Genomic DNA, 27181 nt, shown 5'->3' with positions numbered 1-27181 from the left:
TTCGGGAATTTATTTTTTTTTATTTAATTTTTTTGAATTCTTTTTCCCCCGCTTTTTTGTATTAGTTTTCTCTATATTTTTTAATATTATAAGTTAGTGACATTCTATAGTTAATGTGTGTGTGTAGTGATTGTTATAAATCAGTTTTGTAAAAAATAAAATAGAATTTTTGTCCAATTTCTTTTCGATTTTTAATTTTCTTCTTCTATTTTTCAAAATTAAATGCTATAACGGAACTTATTGTCTTTGTTTATGTTTTTTTTTCGAATACGATTATGTTTTTTTGCTTACGGTTTTGTCAATAGGAAAAGATAATTTTACCGTTATTGCACTTTTATTTTATTTCTTGTTGCTTTTATTGTTTTTTTTTTACTTTCTGTGGTTCTGTGTACCAAATGTACTTTTGAAAGTTTTAATGCAGTTAGAATATTTTTGATTTGTTATAAGCACACATAAAATTTTAATTAATTTAAAGTGCTCTATATAAAATAGAATTAAAATAAAAAGAAATAAATAAAACTAATACTAGAATTTTATAAAAAAAAATTGAAATGAAAATTCAATAAATAAGCACCGTAATTTATAGAAGATTAAAAAAAATAATAAAAAAAACATATAACAAATTTAAAAAGAAAAGTGAGATGATATAGAGAAAGTGTTAATCTAAACATGAATAAATAATAAAAAAAAATTAAAAAATAAAAATAAATAAAAAATTAATTTAAGAAATTGTTTTTTTTTTTCTCTCTCTCTTTCTCTATCTCTTTTCCCTATTTCTAAGCTATTCCATCACTAGTCACCTAAATAATTTTATAAGAATTTTTAATTCCCTTATTATACAATATTATTGTATGTTTTTCTTTTGTGTACTAGATAAGTTTTCAAATAGGAAGTATTTATGTAATCACAGTTTTGTATACATATAAAAAATATATATTTATGTATTTGCTGTACGATATAGAAAAAAAAACGAGAATGATTAATATCCCGCCTTTTTAGCCATTAAAGATATTTTGCCTTTATTACGAGGTTTTCGTTTTCAATATTTTTTGCAATAGTTCATGGAATTTAAGCATGTTTTTTAAGTTTTGTGCGAAAAAAAATTTATCGGCACGTCGCCAACAATTGATTGTCGATTACGAACCACCATAGTGTTGTTCAAATATAATTTTCTTGCGGAGTTCAATAACTAAGCCGATATTTATTTGTAACAAGCAGGCGCAATTTACAAAAAGAAAATTGGAAATGTAAAGTGATTTACCCAAACATTACCAATAATTATAGATAATAAATATTAAGTATTTGTTTCCAATAAACTGTCAACTCCGATACTATATTATATACGTTATTATATACATATACGATCAATTTACGATAACATATGATTTTTGCACGTATTTAAGTTTTTATTAATTTACGAAATTTATTTTTCGTGTCGTAAATGAATGTACAAGTAAGTTAATTAGTAAAATTTATAAATTCTAAGTTGGAGTTAGTATCTACATTTTCTGTTAAAACAAACGCCATTTCGATTTATAATTATTATTTCTAATATTACTCATTACGATTTCTACAATCTTTGGCAATTTTAAAATAATATTATTTATTAGAATTTGGTAAATATTTTAAAATTAGAATTGATTTTCGCGAATTGCTAACAATTTGTATTAATATAGGCGGAAAGGGTTAATAGATTAAGAAATTAATAATATTTTTGTTAAGCTCAAGCAAATTGTGTTTTCGGCGAAAATTTCATTTAATCCCTTCACTTAATAATTGGTTTAATTGTAGTTATAGGATAAAATAACATTGAGTATGTGAATTTGTACCAAATCAACGATCTATTTCCCGGCTTAAAAAAATATTTATTGTAAACCTGTGCAGTAAATAGCCTCTAGGCAAATGAATACATAAAAATTAAGCGAATTTTTAATTTTCAAAATTAATAAAATTAATTTTAGTTTATTTTTCCTAATAATATTCAATATTATACAAATAACTTATATATAAAAAAATTTACTTATTATACTCCTATATATAATTTACAGCATCCTTTAGTATATCTCTACAAAGAGACAATATTTATAAAATAATTATATAAGTGTATACGCATATTAATTTTAATTATAATTCGAAATAAAATCTATATTGTAATAATAAGTTTAAAAAGTTCACATAAACACAATTTCCTCAACTTGTGTTATTTATTATGGATAACTAAAGAAAAATTTCCTGTGGAACACTGTTATATTAGCAATTTGGTAAGTATACGAACAATACCATACTTTTCCATTATTTAAATTTAAAATAATATCGTAAAATAATTTAAATATATTTATGATTTTTCTATATTTTTTAAATCACAATTACAATATAAATTATTCATACCATATTTTAATTGTGTGCGAGAAGATCAAAATTGACGCCTGCAGGCAACATTAAAATTTTATTGTTATAATATTCAACCTAATTTATTTACCATTAAGTATAAGAAAATGTTTGAATGCCTCAATATACTTATAAGTTTTATTTTAAATGAGAATTTCTATACTAAGGAGTTTAACAAAAGAGTCATTAAAGAGTTGTTCTTCTTTAAAATTTTCATTTTCATTTATTCCCGTAAATTATTTACTTGGGAACAATAGGCAATTTCATAAATATTATTTATGAATAATCGCGTCTTTTTCAGTTTAAAAACTATTTTAGATATTAGTATATATAGCATAGCTATGAATATTTCATTAACATTGCATATTGTAGATTCAACTCTATAACTGGGCACCTCTCTGAATAGATTGTTTATTAGAATAGTCGAGAATGTTAATAATGAAATTCTAAAATTATTAGTTTTACTGCACATGCTCACAAGTTCGAATTAAAATTTTTGATTTTTCCATTCTTTAAAATTGAATCCAAATGACGAAAATAAAGATTTTTAAATGTAACCTTAATGAATTAAGTGCATTTACTCAAATTAGAGAATTGAAGGTCTAGAGAGAGTTGAAATGGCAATAACACTGCAATTATTTTATAGACAAATGCAAAATGATGTCTTTTGCTTGGAAATTAGTTTCGTTTAAAAATAGCCCATAAAAATTTTTGCATTTTCTTAACCATTGAATAAATTTTAAAATAATTTTATGACTTTTGTTTTTTTTTAAATAAGACGTGTGAAAAATTTAAAATATAAAAATTTTTAAATAAAAAAAAAATTATTATTATTGAATTAAATAAATTGAATTTTAAGTATAGGAATTTTTTATAGAATATTTAATATTTTTATATAATATTTCAACTTGTAAATTATGCACTTTTGAGGACACATAAAAATTTTATGCAAAAAATTATAAAATTGTTTTTATAATGCGCGATTTTTGCATCCATAACGCATGACAAAAATTTATACATATTTTGAGTTTTGATAATCTTGTCGGGTGGTAACACTTTTGAGTTACATTATTATTAATCATGTGTATAATTATATGTGTTGAAACTTAAGAAATTCCGGTGTTCTACGAGATGTTTAGGTTATAGATCATTAATATTTAACAAAAAGTTCTTTAACTTGTGTAATACTTACCATATTTTTTTCTCCCCGTCTCACAACTCCTTATTAAGAGCTATACTTATAATTCAACTCGTTTTTTGTTTTATACATAAGTATATGTTTTGACTTAGATTCATGAATTGTCCTCATTATTTTCCTTGACTAAATGTCATCGTTGTTATTGGGTTCATATATCATTCTTTGGTATTGAATAGTCTATTGGTTGTTTCAATACTGACAGCATAGTATAAGAACTACAACTTGTTGTTTGGAACTCTTGTTCAGTCACAATTTCTTGTTTATGATTGGAATAACATATGTTGATTAATATACGCTGTTTAATGACTTCCATCGACTTCCTTTTTTGTAATTGTTACCCGACACAACCCACTCCCGCGTAAATTCCTATTGTGAATACATTTATTTTGTTGTGAGTAAAACAGACGTGGAGTATTCTTATTGTCATATTAATTGCAGTCATATTGATGTCTAAAAATTATTAATTTATTTAATTTTAAATTTAATTGAAAAATTTATTTAATAATTATTGTGAATCTAGTATCATTCCATATTAAATTTTCATAAAATTACAATAAATTTTCATATTATGTTTTGACATTTAAATCATATTTAAAATAAAATTTTCAATTATTAAAAACAATTTTTTTTAAATATATTTAAGTAATTAATTTTTCCTATTTTTTTTCCAATAAATTTTCCTATAGTGTTGCGTTCATTTATTATCTATGCGTGTTTTGAAAACCAAAACTAATAAATAAAATAAAAATTATTTTGTTATTCTTGCGCATGTGTTATAAGAATGTTATTTAGTATGTAATATTTAATGATGTTTAGCTACTTAATAATTATTTCTAAAATTTATTATTATAATGTCTAACTCTTATATTTTATTACAAATATTTATTATTTATTTTTGCGCGGGTTATTGGACTTCATAAGCTGTTTGAGCTTATTATTAAAGTATCAGCTATGTGTATGGTGAAATATTAATCTTGGATAATATACAAATATTAGTCATAGCATAGAAATGTTGTTGTCACTTAGAATGATCACAAAATATTGCCACTGAATAAAATTTACTGAAATATTGAAAATTCTGATTACTTTGTATATTATTACATTGTTATCAGTGTGGTGTAAGTAAGTGATACAAGGACTAAATTTAAAAGAAAAGTTTTTTGAGTACACACATACACACATTTGAGAACATAAATGATAAAGTGTGGTGGATGGAGGTTTTAATATCGGAATTTCTTTGAATTTGAGTAAATATTTTTATATTAAATATGTAAACTTTTAAAATTTAAAATAATTTTCTACAACACGTGCTCAACGAGCCTAACGCTCTGATTTCGAGAAGAAGAAGCTTTTTCGGAGGATAACGGTTTGATTGATCGGAGAAGCTCTTGGGCACGCCCGAGGGTTATCTGCTCAGCTTTACCAAGTAACTTGAATTGATTTAGCGGGAAGAAGTGTGTTGTGGAGAGATGTCGAAGGGTCTTTTGTTTCCTAATAATGGGTGGCAGCATTGGGATTACCACCTTCTCTCCCTAATTAACTAACTAACCTCACAATAGAAACACTTTCCGTTTTTGAGATACATCGCGCATCATTCTTAAGCTTTAATTATGCGTATGAATCTTTTATTGGAATATGAAACTTTAATTAATTTAATGATTATGGTAGTTGTTTATACAACAACAACATACACTCGTACAAATTCACACAGGTGGGTTTATACAAATGAAAGATTAACAAATTAAAGCATAAATTTACACAATGATAAACAACGGTCTGAAACAAACTTCATTATAATTAACAATGGTTTTAGAATTAACAAAGGAATTAAAAATATTCGGCGTTATTAAAAGCGAAATAAGTTATAAAATGTGATTGACCTTTTAAAAAAGTTTTGTATTTTGAATTTGACAAAAATTTTTTGCATTCTTCTTTTCATTTTATTTTTGTTTTGCTTTTCCTCCTCTTTTTCCAAAAATTTTGCATTTTAACAATAGATGGACATGAAATTCAACTTTTGTTCAGGTAAAAAAATTTTTTTTTTCTTTTTGTAGTATGCATATTTTAAGAAATTCAGTGTGTATTCGGGGACCTTGGGAAGAGGAAAACTTCATTCGTATTCATTCTATTAATTTAAAATTTATGTCTAAATACGAGTATAAGAAAAATACCCTTGTCAAACAATTTAAATTCAGAATTTCGAGAACAAGCTAAAATGAACGAAATAAATTAAATAATTAAATTAGAATTTTAAAATTATTTTTTCATTGTTTCGCGTATATTTGAACCGAATTTCTTTGCATCTTATGCTTCCTAATATTTTAAACTTTTGCAAATGAATAAAATGCGTCCAATATTCGTAGCGTTTAAATGTTTGTATATGGAATTAAGAAATTAACGAAAAAACTTGAATCGCAGAATAATTAAATTTAATATTTTGTGTTGCATAAATTTTCAATTAGTATATGGTCTTGGACTGTGTGGTTTGGGGACCTACTACATTGTTGTATTAAATTTGGTATTTATTTTTCAAAAATGAATTAATAATGATTGACATTTTTAGAATAAATGTTGAATTTTTTAAATATTTTTTTTTTATAAAAATTTTTAGTAAGAATGGCGCGTACAATGACTGTTACAGCACTTAGCTCCCAATTGTTTTTTAAAAAATATCATATTATAAAATGAGAAATTAAATTGCCAAAAACCCCTGGGGCCATTATTTAATTTTTTTGTTCTAGTTAATTTACAGACATAATAATAATTTAGGAAATGAAAAAAAAATTAAAAGTAGGTTAAACTATTTAATTCCAACATAATCATTGTTGACCAAAATAAATTACTCTAATATTTTAATTTAGCCTATAGATACACCTAGATTTTTTTTACATAAATAATCCTTAATTTTTATTGTTTACGGTAGATATCAGAGATGGCAGTATTTATTAATATATTCAAAATAATTTATACATAAACTATATTTATGATAAACCGAACTGTGCTACTAAGCAACAGACGGAATTGCCGGAATTTTCCTATTATTAATAATTTTTTAAACTAGTCGCTATTTAATTCCAATAATCAATGAATCTATACTGAATCTTCATTGAATATATTGAATTTTCATGAGAATTTTGTAATTGAATTCCTAATATGCCCTTTCGGGATATAGCAAGGTCACACATTTAAATAGCAATCATTTTATGAGCTCATAAGTTTTAAATGCAATATAAGTGAGAAAATCAAGGCAGGAAAATTTTGTAAAAATGTTTCAGTTGCTTAATGATATTGAAATTAATGTACTTTTTCTTAAATTCCGGGATACATCTGAATTCGGACCACAGGACAAGATTTCTTCCGATTTGTTGTAGAGAACCTGGCGTGATTGGTCCCAGGACGCGAAATACAAACGCCATATGAAGTGAGAGTGTCGTGTTAAGAATCCAAAATGTTTCTGCTTTTGCACAAAAATTCCTTCTTCCATCCTAAAATTTAATAATAAAATTTTTAAATAAATCATATTAGTTTGAAATATAAAACTGCTCCGACTAAAAACTTTTGAATTTGTTTAACTCACGCTTGATTTAAAAAGATGAAGCAATTTTCCAATATCTTGGCCAACAATACGTTATGATCGGCCTCCACATCCCATAATGTTCTCTCTATAATATAAAATTTTTTTTTTTGTTTTCCATTATTTCTTCCAGTGTAAATTAATATTTTCTTTGTAACCTAAATAATTTCATAAAAAAAATGTTTAAAATGACTTTATTAAATTTTTTTTTTCGTTGACTCTGCCATGAAATTGTGATGAATGAGAAGTTCATTAAAACGACAAATTGAAAAAATATTAGAATAGAAATAAATCTTAAATTAATTAATTAAAAAAAAACAAAATTTTTAATGAAAGAACAAATTAAAAAGAGGCGACACATCGGTTCGCTGCAGTTTTATTTTCATCCCAAATCATTAAACCTCCCCCATATAGCAATTAAATGAAAATAAGAAAGTTTAATGTCTTACATACATATATTATGTATGTTCATACTTTCCCATGTAACTACTCGTATGTGAGTATGTAATTTGAAGGGTCGCGTACTATATTTTGTAAAATTATAAATACTGTTGGAGCATAAAACAATTAAGTCAACCATCGATTATAATTTTTCCTTTATTTTGTTCTTTCATTAAATTAATCAATTAATTTTGTATTAAAGAAAAACGCCGAACTCCGTATATCTTCGAAGTAATAAATCTTTAAGTAATAACCGATTTGTCAAGCAAAAATTAAGAGCAAGAAGGAAAAAGAAATAATAAAGATCTCCGATGCAATTGAATTGTATTGTAAAAATTAAATGATGGCCTATACAATTTGTCACATACTTTTTTCAATTGGATTGAATTGTCCCACACAACCAAGCTCACGAAATAAAATACTTAAAAATTTTGTTTTCCATTTTGGATGATATTAATCTAGAGAATGTAGAGAGAATCTTCGGGCTAACCTGCCAACACAAAAGCAGCAAATAATTAATATTGGTAATTATAATTGGAGTTCTTTTCATTTTTCCAGCAAAAACTTGATACCAGTTCAGTTCCTAATACTTAATAATATTTTTAATATTTATTATCATTTAAGTACTAAAAAAGTGAAATTGATAGTAATAGGAGATGACAATTTATTACATATTGCAGTGTCTATATGTATGAAACATAAGCGGATTAAAATTGCTTGTAATATTAAGGTGAACAATTTATTGTTGACGCAAAAAAGAACATTGATGAACACGATTTACCAATGGTTACTTAAATTTTGGAAAAGCCTCCTTAGTTCCATGACCATTGAGACTCTGCTAATAAACCTACTGCGGATCTCGCAGTCATCTTTCAACCCAGCGTATGTAGTGGCGGCAAATGGAAGAGAATTTCAAGAACCTGAGTATGGGTGGAACGCAAAACCTCGCCAATACGCATTATTGAAATTGTTTGAATTTTGCTTATCAATTTGAAGTTCACAGCTATACATCAGAACACCGTACATCAGGATGTGAAAGTGATTAGGATGGCTTGACCATATGAATGAATTTGCAGACAAATTTTGTTTACTTTTAGTTAAACTCGGATTACTGAACCTCTTCAAGCTTCCATGATCGAACTGGCAGAACATTCGGAGCTGCTCGTTTATTTATGAAACCAATAATGTTTATTTATCCATGCTATTCTTATTAAAATTTTCTGATTAAGTAGCTTTTACGATGAGTGGTTATGCGTATACTACGGCAAAAAATTTTCTATACCTTATGGTAACTTTCCTATTGCATAATTTAATGTTGATTGCGTGCAAAATACTCTCACACATTCTTGATATAGGGAGCAATCAATGCACTTTCCAAACTGATACTGAACAGTTGGATAAAAGAAAATTCAATTTTAAATTTATTTTTCCTCATATTCCTTCCAATATTTTCTAATCATATTTGTGGTATGTCACGGAAAGACATAACATATTGATATAGAATCAATTTTTTCATTTCAATAAATCCTATATATAAAATAAATCTTATTTAAATTTTATTTATATACAAAAAAAATATTATATTACCTTTTGGATTAATTTTTATTAATTGCTCTTCTACCCTTTGTAGCAAACAATCGAATACGTGTGTCCAAAACAATAATTGCATGGTCAGTCGCCAAAACAGAAAATAAAATTTTCTATTTATTTTTCCTTTCTATTTCCTTATTTTTCTGAACTTTCATAGATTTCAGCTAAATATTTGCTTCTTTTCCCGATCTGCTTTTCTGCTTTTGTTTTTTTCTTTAACAGAAAAATAAAATTTAAAAATATCGCTAGACCACAATATGACGTGTTGTTATGCATTTCAAAAAAATATCACACGAATGTATGTTTGTGTAGCAAAAAAAAAAAAAAATAGACTTTTGGGAAACGATTTCTAGAAAAACTGTGTTTCTGTGTCTCATAAATCTCCATAAATAAAACAAGAATAAAAAAATGCAATAATCACACAATAAAATTAGACGCTGAAAGATAAATACAAGAAAAGATGATGAAAAATATTAAAATAAATCCTCCTCATCTGTAAGTATGAGAATTTTATACAAAAGCATATTATGCGATAATATTTGAGAATAAAAGATTATGTTAAATGCTGTGCTGTCATTCAATTGTAATACTTGACAGGCAGCATTCTAATTACAAGAATACTTGTGACTGTTCTATTATGCTTTTGTAATATGTATGCCTTTGACATTAAAGTATCACAATGTCATATTAAGGGTGTTACACCTTTGAACAAAAAAAAAATATTATTATTACAGATAATTAGAAATCATAAAAATTTCATCGTTCCCCGAATTGCTTAAATTATCGCGAAAGAATTCTGTCGACTGTTTTCTGAAAAATTTGGTGTTTCTGAATAATTACACAAATATTAAAATTTAGCAACTGAATTCTTTAATTGGAAGAGTAATTGGTTAGATATCAATGAATTCGTGTTCTCATTTTCAAACTTCATTGATCTTTGTCTCTTGATTGATTAAAATTTTAATTTTTGCCGGCTGCCACTAAAGTTCTTGTAAATTGCAAGTGTTTTTAAGGGAGAAGTAGAAAACAGTTTAACTTATGATCACGGCATTAACTCATTCCTTGATTTGACTCACTTATATAAGCCTTGTACTAACATATGTATATTAGTCCGGCGCCGATCATATGCATGATAATATCTCTCAAAAATTTGAGATTGAGCTCTTCAATTCCTCTTCTGAATAGCTATGGCTCCCACCATTCGAAGTAAAACAGTAACACATAATATGGCAGTCTCCTTCCTGTCGTCGCAGAATCAATACAAAGAAGATTTACACAATTTTTAATATTACACAAATGTTCAATAAAGAAATTGTTAATAGGGTAACATTTCAAGTAAAGCTCTTACTTAATATTTAAATCATAGTTAATTTTTTTAATAAAAAAGACTTTGAATTATGGAAAATTGCAAACTTTAAAGGAGTTATTCCACCTTAGTTTCTAAAGTTTATGATCTTTGAGCCCAAAATAACTTAAGTCGTACCGTCTCACACATTAGAAAATCAGATTAAAAACAAAAGCCAACTGATAGACTGACATTGAATATTAAATTCCACCATATTTTATATTATAAAAGATCAGTGAACTGCTTTAAAAAATATTTAAGAAACTGAATAATTTATTGGTTTTTATTTCATTAATATTCTTAATTTGAAAGCGGCAAACTTTTTTTTTGTAAAATTTTTAAAAAATTATTATACTTAATTATTCATTTTTTATTTTTTGGAGGAAGAAATTAAAATAAAAGCAACAACACAACCATATTAAATACGATTGTAAAATTATTGAAATTCTCTTTCTATACTCATTATCAAAAAAAAATTCTTCAACATAGCACGAACTTGGCGAATTCAAACCATTCATTTATGAATAGTATGCGCTTCCGATATGATAGAAATCTTAAAAGTTTCATATTTCAAAATGATCGTGAAAGCATAAATTTCTTAAATATTCTTAATGATCATTCATTATTTTATGTTGGAAGAGCAAAAAAAGAAACCGAAAGAAAAAAAGCTTTAAGAATAGAAATTCCAGCGTAAATAATTTCGCCGACATTTTTATATATAAAATTTTTCGATGAATCATTTTATCGACGTATGTATCTGACTATAGTGCAGTTGAGATGTTCATTGAAAAATATGAGGAAAACCATTTATAAAAGAACAAATTTTTAAAGCACTATAGACTACTTGAAATATCATAGTCATTGCCATCTGTATATGTGCTCGACAGAGTCAATGAGAGTTAATAATTACTTTTTTAAAAATATCTCTATATTCATATTTTGGAGTGCTAGACTATGTATAATTTTCAAGAATGCGCGAAATGACTCGAGCTTTAAAAAAGTGATGAAAAAATTAAAAAATTGAAATTCTATGAAATTGTACTTTATTAATTTTAGAAATCGTTAAAATATTACGCGTTTGCAACACAAATATTAATTAAATAAGTATAAAATTAACTCAGCGTCGCCATTTACTTCCATTGTATATATACAAAATTCCTAACGCAATTAATTTTTATAGCTTTCAAAATAATATTTAAAAATCTAATGTTATAAATGCAACAAGCTAAATTTATTTTATACAACTTTTATGCGAAAATTATATGAAATAAAGATTAAATACTTAATAGAAAATTTAACGGCAATCTATGTCTGTGGAAAAACGATTTCAGAAAACTATCATCGGGTGTTTTTTTAAACTTAATCATGTCAGACAGCTAGAATAGCATCTGAGCGCTGAATTCATTTTCAGTATCCTCCGGGATAGTGTGAGGCTGTCTTCAGAAGCTCAACGAATTGGGTATATGCATCCGGATAATACTGTGTTGGGTGAATGGACATGTGGGCATGGAATGAAATGAGAACGCTGGTGCGTTGGCGAGGAAGGGGCTTAGTACACCTCTTCTTTGGTCAAAGTCCTTCTGCGGAGTCGGACCACATGCGCTTCGAGAAGACCAAGAAGCTTCTGGGAGACTCCGACCATAGAGGCTTTAAGAAGATCTTAGGCTTCGACAGAAACTAGACCTTATGGCGGTTGTAACTATAGTAAATTTCAAAAATAAAAATATTTGATAAGTTAAGTTCGAGAAGTGAACTAGTTGTCCTAATGAAGTTTATTGAATTGGAACCCCCTGATTATTTTTTGCAAGATTAAGTTTAAATCCAGTTCCAGTAAACGATTCCAGTTGACAAATAAGCAACACTTATCGTTTAGATGCCCACATTTCTCAGGTCATTCATTTTACATGTACGGTTAGCCGCACTCAAAATAGAAACCAGTATTAGAAGCCCAAAATATCTTCTTCAAGAATAGTCTCAATATGCCCTTATAATGCCGGTAAATTAGAACATTTTGATCGAACATTTTTTTTTGGGTTTTTTATATGACACCTTGTAATCGAATTAAAGAATAACTCTATTGCAACTTAATTATTAAGGAAATTCATAACAAAGAATTTTGCGCCGGAATTACTCACGTTACGCTTATAAACAAAAATACGCGTATATTTTGAGAAATACAATTTCATTGTCAAGTTGAACATTGAAGTTTACAAATATTATGGAAATATAGCTGATTGCTAATTTTATAATATTCAAATACATACTGGAAATTGTATTAAGCTAGAAAATTATAACATAATTTTATTTGTACACAATATACACACAAATTTCCAAAAAAATGTTCGTATGACGCAATGAGAGTACTTGTAATCCCTTAAGCTTTAAACAAACTTGAATTTCAACTATACCACTTAATCAAAATTATTTATCACTGAATTTATAATGAAAGTAATAGCAATGATGTGATCTGGTCTGAACTTTTATTAATAAAAAAATGTAACCTAAATATTATAAAGAATAAAATTTCAATTAATAATAGATTAAAGCCATTATTAAGTTTTTCTTTTTCTTCGAGAAACTCTTTCTTTTCATAATCTTATTTTTAATTTTTAGAATACTTTATAATAAACAGCAATGAAAACATCTATTTCTTGAAGTTTGGCCGTTTAAACATTTGTTCAAAGATTCCTTACACAAATATATACTTGAATGTTGGGCCTATAATTTTGAAAATCCTCACTTGATAGGTTTTAACTAATAAAATACTAAGAGTCATAACTTGGATCTTCTTTGATAAGAATTGTATAAAGTTCGTAACCATCAAAATCAATGAACATTACTTATACCTCAAACTTTAGTCAAATTTCAAGAAAATCAAGTGAATATTCGATAATGCGAACCATGGCTTAGATCTTATAACAGTATCAAATTTATGCCATCCTGAAAGTTGAAAATTAGGGGTAACCTCAAATTTCCCATTCTGTACGAAATAGTGGTTGAGATGAGAGATGGTTATACACATTTTCTCCGCTAGATGGCTTCATATTTTCATTAGGAAAACAAAATGTCAAATCTTGAAACTTCAAACTTATGGGCTAATTCTTAGTAAGAATTAATCACAGATTTTTAATAACAACAACGTTCTATTTTAAAAATTGTTACTCACAACTATTTCAAAGTTATTTGGATTTTAAAACTCCTGTAAGACAAATTGAAAATTTTGATTTCTAATCGAGTCTAATCAGCTCGAAATTTTTGCAAACTCGGAATATTTCTTCAGTGAAATACTTCTATCGTACTTACGGTAAAAATTTTTAAAATATTAATAATTTTTTTTTCCGATTTCCTTTTGATCAATATGAGCTGAATGGTTAAGAAATTCTTGTTTCATATTATGTTCTGTGTTTTTAATGTGTTGAATATGTTAATTAATAAATTTTGTGGTAAATCAAAAGGTTTTTAAATATAGCAAATTTTATATAGCCACATATGAACATACTCTTTGTACGTGTACTATATAGGAATATAATTAAATAAAATAAAAAATAGGTCAAAAACCTAAAAGCATTTTAGACGTCAGACAAAAATTATTTAAAGAAATACCTATGTACATATGTATGTATATGTATTTGTAATGACATGTGGCTATAGTTTACAATATTGCAAGTCAAAATATTGTGTATGAATATTAAATAAGAAATTTGAATTTTTTTCTTTTAATTTAATTTTCATTAGAATTCAAAAACAATAATATGATAATCATTAATATGCACAATTCATGTTAATGAAAAAACTTACAGGTAAGTAAAACAAAAAAATAAAAATCAGAAAATTATCGGCTTTTTTATATAAATGTTGACAGAAAGGAATTCTACTAATATTTTATTACTTCTATTAATCAAAAGTGTTTGGAGCCACTGCATAATTTTTATATTATTTTCTCGTAGGTCCATTACTTACTACTAATAATAAATGAGCAATAAGATTTTGTTTGTAGAAAATTATTTAAATAAAACAAAGTAATGATGCTACTACTCATAGGATAATAACAAACCAGATTTGACATATTGTTATATTTATGACATACAAAGGCAAACAAATCATACGAAATTAACATAATGTCACCAAACATTATGGCAGGCCATTATAATATGCAGGACACAATAATTTGCTTGCCACACACTTACATTACAAATAGGTGAATAATAAACAGATATGCATAAATAATCAAAACTGAAGTTACACATGCAATTCAACATGTGTGTATATATGCGAAACTTTTTGATAATGTTTGGCAACGTATATTCGACGAAACGTGTCTATAAAATGACTAAGCAATTGTACATTTATAGCGTTTTAATATGCTTAAGGGTTCGAGGCAGCCATGGAATTTTGAGTTTTGTAATTACAGTTTAATTGAAAATGAATTGCACGCACACTTCAAGCCCTGACGGACATACAGTTTTTAGTTTTGCAATTACTGCTTGATTGTAAAATCGTGAAGGGCACTTCTACGCAACTAAACTATTGCGTCAATTCAAATCGAGTGCGCAAACTAAAAATTGCAGTAAGTTTGTAAAAAAATATACTATGTAAGTTTGTAAATTGATTGCTTAATTGCATGCGACCATGCAGTTGCCTGTGTACGGGCTTGAATATAAATCTATGGAATACAAAATAAGCAATCAAAAAGTTGCAAAACTAAAAATTGCATGTCTCCCTGAATCCTCAACGCTATCTTCAAAAATCAATCCGTTAAAATTAAGTACACCAATGTTGTCACTAACGTCACATACTAAAATCTTTGTAACATTTTAAATGTCAGTGTTATAGTGTCAAAACTTTGAATTATGTATAATTCCGCCAACGCAGATGGCACCCAATTTGCACTAGTAAATAAAATAATAATAATTTATTATTCTTTAACAAAATCATGAAATGCATAATGTTACAATATTGTGAATTTCTAAAACATCTGATTCTTCTGTCAAAAAAAAAACCGTAATTCATGATGTTAAATAAATTTGACATGAACAAAATGTCAAAAGCGGCATTTTTGACCTTCTTTAATTGTGATGACTTATTTTTCTAAAAAAAAATCTAATGACATTTTAATATACGAAAATTGGAAGAAAATAATATCATTTTTCTATTTTAAATTCACTTGACTTTGAGAATTCGTCACAATTAATTAAAATAAAATTTCTCATAATTTTTGTTTCGATTGACTTTTTGTCCCACAACTTTATTTAATTAATTTCACTTTTATTTAAATAGCAGCAAAAAAATATTATATTTAAAGCTCTTTTCATTTCGAAATTCATTTAAAAGCTATTATAGAGAATCATTTATAAACACTGAACGTATATATTGAAATTTTGCGATAAAAAAAAATAACTTATTATGCAAATGATTAGATTTGGCGCCTATTAAATAATAGTGTCGTGTCTAATACTTAATTAAATAAAAATTAATAAATTAAATTCATTATTGTGCTTTTAATAGATGTAAAAAATTCTATTTAGTAAATTGTAACAAATAAGTTGCAAAATTAGTATGTATACTGTTTGGAATGCTTAAGATATATTCGAATAGGAATGAGAGTCTTGGCAACGAAACTGCAAAGAAAAAAAAATAAAAGGAGAAGAAAACCAGAAGGTTTAAAATTGTGGGTGTGCAAGTGAACGCAAAATTTAAAAATATGTAAGACTATGTAAAAATAACTTAAAATGCTTCAATAAGTCATTATTTTGACGTGAGTGATGTTATCTGTAAAAAAAACTTGTGTTAATTATAACAATTTTTTGGTAAGATTTCAAGTGATTGAACTTTTGCCATTGAAATACTTAGTATGAATTACTTTATTTTAAATGGAATGTGATTTCACCAGGGTGAATTGTCTAAATACTAATAAGACAATTAAATTTGGTGTGGGAGTTAAAGACATTTAAAGTGTGCTCAAAGGATCGTATTGTTTAAGACCTCTCTATTGTTTTATTTAAAGCACTTTATGAGGAAAGCTCAGGATATTCGAGTTTTTCGGGTAAAGAACAGCACGCAAGTAGTATTTTGTAACAGTTTAAGGCCGCTAAATATATTCATAAGTGGTGCTGGTCTTAAGGTTAGGAGGTCCTCTACAAATTTGCTTGGGAAGTTTTTTCTGAAAAATTATTCTGTGTGGCTCCAGATGATAAGAAGGTTCAAGGAGTATCTAAATAAAGCTAAAATACATATATGACCACACGACACATCGTCGAGTTCAAAAGAGTTTTACACTTTTAGGAAATCGATTCTGTGGGAATCTAAGCACGAAAGATCGTAAAGGAACTGTAAAAAAGTATTCAAACATAGTTATATACGGTAAAGAAGAAAGCTATTTATCGAATATAGCATGAACCTGGTAAAAAATCACAATCTCAACTCAACAAGAGTTAATATTTCTCTAGCCTTTGAGGTTTTTGGAATTGAGCTGGTTAAATAAATTATTTCAATACTATTATACTAATTCCTTAAACAAATGAATGGTAAATAAACTATAAAAACTAATTTATTAATAATAATTTCCTACATTTCCTATTGTTAAGAAATTTATATAATATATTTTTATACAGGAAATTTAGAAATAAATTATTTATTACATTAAAATAACGAAATACACAGGCTTAGGCTTAAAATGAAATAAATATCAAACAGATGGTGCAAATTTCTATTTCCTCTATAATTATATAAAAAATAACAATTAATTTTTATTCAATCCAAATGATGTACGAATTTATTCAAATAAAGTACGAATTATTCCAAAATAAAGAAAAAATTTACTCAGCTCCCTAAGTTATGATCTGCCGATACCACAATCTAGAATGTATACACAACGTTCTAAAAATCGAATTCTTATTAAAAAGTATTAATTATTTTTATTATCAAAAAAATCTTTACAATTTTTCATAAATTGATTTTAGTTTAATATAGAAACGAAAAAATTTAATATAGAATCTGTATACAATGATATTTTTTTGTGCTATGGTGTTTCTTTTCCTTCTTTTTTTGACCCAATAATTCGATTTTTCCTTTTGACCCTAAAAATCGTTTTGTATTTTGAGATATTGGAGATGTTGCAGTTGTTGTTTTTTTTAATATTGAAGTACAAAAGTATTATGAATTTAATCGTGAAATGAAAAGAATCACAACATTGTACGTATATGACCTACAACATGAACTTTAATGTTTTGGAAATATAAAAGTGTATAGCGTATTTTGAGTTGATTAAAAAAAAAGTTGAGTGTTGAATTGATGTGTAGGTGTTGTTAAACATGAAATCATTTAAGAATTATTAGATATTTTCAGATAATATTTTTTTAATAAAAGTTAAAAGAGAACTACATTAAACTTTTCATATTATATTAAGTGTAATGATTCTTTCGTTTCAGAAGAGATTCAGAACTACTGAGGGAAATTTGTTGTCTGAGAGAAATTGTTGCCCACGTCCTACATCGTGAATTTTCCAAATAATAGATAATTTTTATGCCTTTAGTTTTTAAATTTATTAAAAAAGCAGAACAGTATAAACTTTTATGTAGTTCCTAAACAAAATGGCCCCAATTACAGATGTAGCCAATTTTGATCCACTTTATTGTACCACCATTTTAAGCACCACTATTTCAACAACCACTTTTATGAGCCAATATTTTAACCGAAATGTTAATTTCGTTCACAATTTTACGATCATTCACAATCGTACAATAATTCACAGTATCACGATCATTCACAATTGTGCACCGATGCGAACAGTTAGAATATAGATGGATGATTTCACGTACCTCAAAATTAATACTCCAGAAACATCAAATTAAACAATTAATAACTTTGAATTGGAACTTGGCAGGTCTTTAATGTAAAATTAATTGTTTACAAATTGGATGCTTTCTTAATTAGTATTTGGCAAACATTAATAATATGGCAGTATACTATTCGGATAACAGTCCATCCATTGTGAATTAGCAAACCGAATTCAGTCGATTTAAAGTTTGCAACTGTAATAAACCGGAAGAAAAATCACCCTTTATTAAAAACTTTCTTCCTGTAGTTGCTTGTAGAACTTTCTCTCGTAGAAAAATCATTCCTTTAAAATACAGTATTTTCACATTGAAATATCATTCTTCTTTTCGTTGCTATCAGAGCATCCCAATAAATCTAAAACTAATTTTACATACTTTTTGTAAAAACAGTAAGTCAGTGTAGGTGTTTTCATCTCATAAAGAATTTTAAGTTAGATTTTATCTTAATAGGAACTGCAGTTCAATTTATACCATTGCAATTTAAACACAAACACAGCAATAATTGCATCCTACTGTTAAAAATATTCAAAATTTTACAAATCACAGCATTTCTAACACAAACTTTTTATATTATAAACACATACACCACACATATTCTGCTCTCATGCATATTATGCATAAACCATAATAATTATCACAAGTTTTTATATATTTAAATAATAAAACTTTAATTGCATTAAAATAAAAAAAATTGCAGCATCAAAACTAACCTACAAACAGCTAAGCAATTAAATTCAGTGTCATAAGACTATCATTTTAAAAAAAAACATAAAAAAAGGAGTGTTCTAAATATTGCAAAGAAAAAAAATGCGTCACTTAGCACTAAGTAAAAGCAAAAATTATACTCATAATTTAGTTATTAAGATTCTCTAAGGAATGCATGCAATTCAAATTGGGTTAATCGCATATATTTTTGTGATTAAATCATTTTCACTTAGTCTTTTAATCTAAATATTCTGTTTTAATAAAATTGAGTCATTCCAATCCAACTAACATTCTATACAACTAGATTACTGTGATTATAAAACAAAAAACATAATATTCGCGTATACTAAATAGCTATAATAGTAAAAATATCTTTAAAACTATATAAACACTAAAGAGTGATAACACTGTTTGCATATGTGTGGGTCAGACTATGAGGGAATAAAATATTTTAATTAACTTGTAATATTGCAATAAAAAAAAATAATTTTTTTTTTTGTAATTCAAAATCAATAATTTTTGTTTACATTAATAAATGAAAATCCGATCTTAATGGTCAAATAATAATTACAGTGGCCACTTTTAAATTTCTATTAAATTCTGTAATATTTTATTAAGCGAGAAAATAATTATAGGCTCTTGATTGCTTGAAAGGCAAATAACGTGCCAACTTAGTTGGAAGTAGAGCAAACTATTTTACATTCTAGTGTTATAAAAGCGATGGCTACAACATAAGCCTGATATTAATCGTACGAAAATTGAATAGACACTACAATAAAAATATTCTTCTGATATTTTATATTAATTTGCGTATCTAATTAGCAAAGGTGAATTGGCACGTGTATGTGGCGCTATTAAAATGCTCATATTGTAGTTTTGTTTTGATGAATAATCCGCCCACACTTTATTACTTAAAATATATTTGAATTAAAATGTGTACAATGTGAATGTTGCCAACGACAGCAATAAAATAACTATTTTGACATTTCCTGTTGAATTGTGAAAATTTTCGAACATTACTGCTATTAATACAAGTATTTTTTAATAATTTTGGCATTGCGGTAAAAATAGAGGTGGCAATAATTTGGGAACCACTGAGAACTTTTAGAATCCCATAAAGTAGTATGTGTGTAAAAGCATAATCATTTCCAGTGTATGGCAAGAGAACTCGCAGAGGAACTGATACACTTTTATTACCATTTTCATTCCAACATTTCCGCAATTTCAACAACTATTCAATGATATGGTACCTAATTTTGCGACTGACTGCCTTAATAAATAAATAGTACCCCCATTTTTTGAATTCTTCACTTCCCGGCATTAGACTTTTATATTCCTTTGGAAGATCCTTTGTCAAAACCAACAATTGTCATTCCGAATATCCAATCTACATTCTTCTGTGATTTTGAAACATCTTCCAAACTTTGTAGTTGTTTTTTCCAACATCTCAGCTGTATGCAAATTGAGGAAGCATCATTTCCATCTAAAAATGGAAAATAATTTTATTATCTTACAGTAAGCATGAAATTTTGAATTAATTGATCTATAATTCAATTATAATTTTTAATTATGATTTAATTCACCCCATTTTTTTTTTAGCATTTTTGTTTATAAGGCCGTTTTATTAAAGAAACAGCAAAAAAAAAAGAGATGAAAAGAAGTCTTAAATATAAAGAAGAAAATCTAATTAAAAAAACGCCGGTTGTATATAAAACAAAAAAAAATTGTAATGTTAACAGATAAACTCTTTGAACTCATAAAAATTTATTTGGAATTTAATAAGAATTTTAAACTTAGCATTTTTTATGTTTATGCGATTTTTATATTTGCTAGATTTTTTAACACATTAAATTGTAATAATTATTTTTCCTATTTGATACAAAAAAATGTTTTCGTTACTAAAAGAAATTCATAAAAATTAATTAACAAATGCCTTAAAAATAGAAAAAAATTCCAAGACTTAATAAGTGTGTGCAAAAATATTGATTTCAAATAATTTTATAGCAATTCTGACAAGCGATAATAAAGTAGGTGACATCTGGGTGATTATTCTGTAAATAGTCTGGAATACGGAATACTTACAATATAGATCGAGTCATGTGCCACAAATTTATAAAACTTGAAAAATATTTAATTAATTTTTCTAGTCTGGAACAAGAAATAGAATGCTACATATTTAATAGTTAAATTTTTAATATTTTGAGTTCAACACCCCGGTGAGATTCAATTGGGATCGGGCACATATAACGTCTAATTTGGTCAGCTTGATGCTATTTATACCGACATTTCTCCTGAGTGTAATCATTCATTCACTCAACTCAATTTACCGAAATAAGTCTACTTATTTACTTGCTATAAATCCACAATAACAGAAAAGAAAAAATATATCATTTATAATGAAATTAAACAATTATGGCTGCTCGAATTTTAGACATAGACACTTATTAGATTTTAGACTGTCCGCGTACCATTCTTTACAGAAAATGAGAGAGGAATCGCACACCTTAATACTATATTTTTAACTCTTTTGGTATCCGCTTGTATGTTAATTCAAGTCAAAACCTTGTCAAATCAAATTCATTATAAATTTTGCCCTTCTTTTATAGTTTTTGCCATTTCTGGATTGTTTCAAATATCCAGCATTTCCACACGATCCTTTCCACCAACATTGTTCACACGATGTTCTCCGGTTTTTTTTTGAAATGTGATATTCTCAATACTCCATATCAGTATTTTCATTCAAGATTCCTTTTCCGCTTTGTTTAGATAGAATTGCAAATATCAACGGCAGAATCTAGTTGCTTATATCACTTCACACTATATCAATTTGCAATCTAATTATAAGACGTGGCCGTCTTTATACAAAATGTAAGCCTACAAAATAATTAGTGATTTAATAGGCATTTAAAAACTTGATTATGTCAAAAATTTATTAAGTGCTATAACTACTCAAGACTCCACTTTCAAACTTTCAAGTCGTAATACAGAAACATTGTAGTTTTAGGATATTTTGTCATATAATTAATTTCCATCTGAACTCAGTTATTGCGGTTCCCATTCCTCTTTGCCCCCTCCTTTGTTTTATAATTAATTTTTTCATTATTATTTTACTATTTTGTAAACAATTAATTAATTTAATTTATTTTAACTGTCAATTAAATTTTTTTTTTGTAATTTATATACACGGTTTTTGAAATATAGTTGTCCAACAAATTTATTTTTTTTTTATCCTTCAATTTCGATTACAATAAATATTTGTTTTATTTTTGACTATTTCGTGACATATGGTTAATTTACAAGTTTCAAATTTTTGTTTACCATTATAAATTAATTTGTTTAAATACATTTACAAACACATAAATGTATTATTTTTTTATTGGTTTTATTGATTTAAATATTTGATAGGATGTCAAATAAATATTTTTAGTTTTGTAGGCAGAAATGGTTAAAGGAGAACAATATCAACATATGGTTAGGACTTATGATTCAATTTAATAAATTTAATAAATGTTATTTGGCATAATCATGGTTTTAATGTACACAGATGACTAAACTTACAGGCATTACGAATAAAATTTTTTGAACTCTCATTTACCAAAATATTTTTTTCCAAAATTTTGTTTCAGAATAACTTTTTTTTAAACATATCACATTTGAACTTACGAATTTAATTGTGTCAAAAACAATCTGCATTGCACAGCATAAACAACAGTCAACAATCCGTATGCTACAAAAAACATTGACTATTTTGACTGTTTGCACATCGATAATTTTTTGCAACATTTTTGAACAAAAATGAAAAAATGACGGTCGTTGCTGCCTTGGTAACAATTTCCAAAAAGAAACTTTTCCTGATTGGAAAAATAAACCACTTATATGCTAAAAATGTAGACGCACAGAAGTCGCAGAAAAGTAAATGCTTCAAAAAATGTGTTTAGTAACATCAAGGCGAAATTTTCTGTTTGCGGGCATCATTTTCTTCTTAAATATTGCATTTGAGCTACAATTAAAATTCAAAATAGGTATTTGTAATAATAATCAGAGGTTAATCAACTTACTCACTGTAATCACCGAATGCACCATTCAAGTGAATTCACAATTATTTTCACATCGGAGGAAAATTAACGTAAAACACCCATCTGAAAGAATGCCATTAAAGAGAGAATTCATTGCTCATTCAAAAGAGAAATGAGTATTGTTTTTGAGTAGAAATGTTGTACCAACTCACTGTAATGTTTGTTTGAAAATTTTTATACTGTGGTAAGCGTTACTATTTTATGAAATATCAAAATTTTCTGACATTTCTTGTCGAAAATAATTCAAACATCAAGTATACACATGTGCGACAGACAATGCCCATTTACTATTATTTAAAATCAAAAATTCTTATAAAATTTCGCAGTAGCTTGTATAAATATAAACTAGAATTTATTTATATTTAAAAACCATTGCAGTTGGAACCGCACCTTTAGCACGTTAAAATAATCAAAAACAAAACATCTATGGCATTCATTCTAATTGCAGTTGATTGCCTAAACTTGTTAATTTCAGTGCAACAAAACTTAAATTTATATTCTTAAAGAATTGAAATATTTTTGAAACCATTGAAATTACGGTATAAATAGGTTTATTTAAATCATAATAGTGCCAATAAATTATACAACTGTCTCTTTAGTTTGGATAATGAACCTTATGCCCAATTTTGCATAATTTTAGAAAATTATACATATTTATACATATACACTTAAAAAACAATTTATTAACAAGATAATTAGATATTTTGTCCACGTACCCCGATTCTTTCGGTTCTACAATTTATTCTTTTTTAATATCCATAATATTTTGGGAATAGATTTTATTATTGTGTTCAAACATATTAAAATAACATCATTTCATTGACCAATATTTTTCTTTTTACACACATACGGACGTATGATCAAAGGGTATTATAAATTTGGCTTACCGTTTGTAACGCTAAGAAATTATGGTATGAGATATAGTATGAGTGTATGTTTTTGATCAGCGTTATATTCGGAATCGATTTAACTATATATGTCCGACTGGCCCTCCTTCCGTGTGTCCCACCTAATTCGACAAAGCTACAACAAATAATTTATTATAGTGAACGAAGGAACCCTATTTAAATTGGATGTATTTAAGGCAGCGGTTCGTGTAGCTGCCCTACAACTTTAAAAATTGTTTGCCTATAGCTCAAAAATTGTTAATTATTAATTATAAAACTGCTCTTGTATGGTAGCAGCCACACAACTTTTGTTTTATTGGATTATATCTTAAAAACTATTAAAGTTACAGTACAGAAATTTTGTATAAAATAATATAGTAATACTCCGCCATTTTTCTTCGTTATTTCCCGAGTAAATGGTCAAATACGACCGGATACAAAACGTTCAAAACTACGTAGGTAACTTAATATTTTATTTCTTGTAAACCACCGTAATAAAAGTTTCTTAGTTATGACAAATTTGTTCGCCAATGAAATAACAAATTCGTATGGGTACAGCAGAGTTGACATGATAAACTTTACTTTTCCCCGTTTCATATATAAATTCGATCTTAGCAGAACTAAAAATCTTCCGCATTAAACATATTTGATATTCAAACACCCATTAGCAACAAATTATAAAACTAAAGCACGAGAAGAAAAAAAAAATCTTTTTATTATTTGGTAACAATTAAGCTCAAATTTTTATCGCTTATTTAATGGCTTCAGAAATATGCGGTCATTAAAAATAAAACATCTTCATTATTACGATAAAAAAACAGAAATTTTACTTTCAAATTTTTTTTTCCGTTCTTTAGAACTGAACGAAGAAAGCAAAATTATGTAATTTTTAAAATTTTTATCACTTGTTCGCTTATATTTTCTCATGTGTTGCGTTACGTAAATTTTAACTTTGATCAAAACGGGCGCGTACATAAAACAAAATGCTAGCGCAAAATGCTAAAAAAAATTATGGCGAAAAAAAATTTCAATTTCCCATTTGTTTTGTTTTTTTTTGTTGTGTTTTTTCTTCTATTTTGATAACGCTTTAAATAAAAAGAGAAAGAAATAAAAACATTAACGTCAAAAAATTTTTCAAATCAAAATTGAAAATAAATTATTTTGCATAAATGATGAATGAGTAATTTAAATCAAAAGCAACGAAAATAGAAATATAAAAAATTAAATACATATTTTAATTTAAAATTCGTAAAAAAACTTAAAATATAGTTGCCTAGAAAAGAAAGAGTTGTGCAGTTATAGAAGAGGAACCTAATCGTCAAAAGAGGCTGGGTTCCGCCTGCATAGGAGTTGTATCGATCAAGCAAAAACACTTCAATTAGTAATCGAACAGATAGTACTATACATTCACTTCTATACATGCTCTTCGTCGATTTGTTTCGGCGAAGAATGCTTTCGACACAATTAAGCGCGACGCAATATGTAAAGCATTGGACAAAATGGAAATCATATGGATTTGCTGTTTTAGGTAGTGTCATAATGGCTGAATACGGGACCCAGGTTGATGTAGACATCTATAACGGATGTGGAAAAGCAGTTAGATATCCAAAACGACTAAACTTAGAATATTCTGGTTTTATGAAAAATAGGTTCTGCTGTACGACAGCGAAACTCGGTTAACATCAAAATCCGCCAACCAGAAGTTTCACGTATTCATCAATAGTTCCTCAGAATAATATGCCGAATAACAACTTATTTTAATTCAGAATATTCTAGCCAAAAAAGACCTTAAGAAATTTTGTTACTAAAATCTTCAAACAAATGCGAAAGATCTAGAATGTTATACCTGTCACATACTACATTATAGAAAAACATTTCCAAAACTCGTAGGCCTACATCTTCCTTTAATAAATATTAAAAAAATTCAACAATACCTATTTAAAGTTTATTCTTCTGATTATGAAACTGCTAAACAAAAATTTTAGTCAACGATTCAACATGAAAATAAATACAACACACACATTCATAAATATTTGTTTATTGTTTAGTAACTCTTTGCAAATAATAATGAGCGTTAATAATATTGTGTGTACAGCAAGAGGGTTTGTATACTTGTGTACATGTTATACATACTTACCTCATATTATTATTTGTGAAAACTATATTGAGCGTGTGATTACGCCGGTTAAAAAAATTTTAACACAAATACAAGCGCTAAATGAAAATTATAATATGAATTGAAATTTGAGGCTGCGACTGATACTAGATTTTAATTTTTTAAATTTTTCTTTCTTTTGCTTTTTTTAATTCAATTTTTGTAATTTTGTCAAGGTTAATGTTCGATAATCAAAAAAAAATAAAAAATCTAGTTTTATAGAGTTCGAGTTTTTTTTTACATGCTAATGTGCTAAAGAATTTCATTTTGGTGTATGAAATTGAAACATTGTGTTTATAAATAAATTTTTGTATACTATATAATGATATGCTAAAATTTTACTTTATCAAAATTTCTATAAACGAAGTGTGAAACTAAGGTTATGTAAATGTCAAATTTACTCATTTGACAACGGAGAATAAGAGTGACTTTTTACAATTCTAAATTATAATCAGTTGTTTTCAACTATTTACACAATTAAAAACTTTTGATTTTTTTATATTTAGGAAGGTATTGGTGACAATAGCAATAAAATTGCAGATTTTAATATGATTTATTAATAATTTACAGCGTTTAAATAGTAGTCACTGGAGAATGCCATTTTTGTTTTATGATTCATACTTTTGTGAACCTATCATTCATTTTTGATGTCATCATTGAAAAATAAGCAACTCAAAATAGTCAAAAATATTTGCCATTGTGAATTGTAATTTTATATGGAAAAAAGTTCGATGCCATCATTAAAATATGAATGATAGACTTAAGTAACATATACTCTCTTGTAAGGGAAAGTAATGTGGCGAAGCTCATGATACAGTTTTGTTTGGAATTTTGGCATAACTGCTTTTATTCCAACACAATAATTTGAAAATAAATAATTTACAATTATATTAGATAACCGATTTGCATCAAGAAATATTATGCATTATGTATTATACATTATGTAACATACATATGTGCTAATTGTTTTTTCTTAAAGGAGGTGTT

The 27181-nt window shown here is 26.8% G+C and overlaps 1 protein-coding gene across 1 annotated transcript in view; it reads left to right on the top strand.

Moving 5' to 3' along the window:
* Nucleotides 1-27181, top strand: part of LOC129613614 (collagen alpha-1(XV) chain-like) — a 126311-nt gene that overhangs the window by 113 nt on the left and 99017 nt on the right. The window contains exon 2 of the mRNA XM_055527745.1: nt 2049-2261. The gene's annotated coding sequence lies outside the window, so the exon portion shown is untranslated. The remainder of the gene's footprint in view (nt 1-2048; nt 2262-27181) is intronic.

The sequence above is a fragment of the Condylostylus longicornis genome, unplaced genomic scaffold, assembly GCF_029603195.1.
Source record: "Condylostylus longicornis isolate FDR11 unplaced genomic scaffold, ASM2960319v2 ptg000084l, whole genome shotgun sequence".
Taxonomy (NCBI): Eukaryota; Metazoa; Arthropoda; class Insecta; order Diptera; family Dolichopodidae; genus Condylostylus; species Condylostylus longicornis.
Note: the sequence above shows the minus strand (reverse complement) of the source record. Positions and strands in the feature narration are given on the sequence as shown.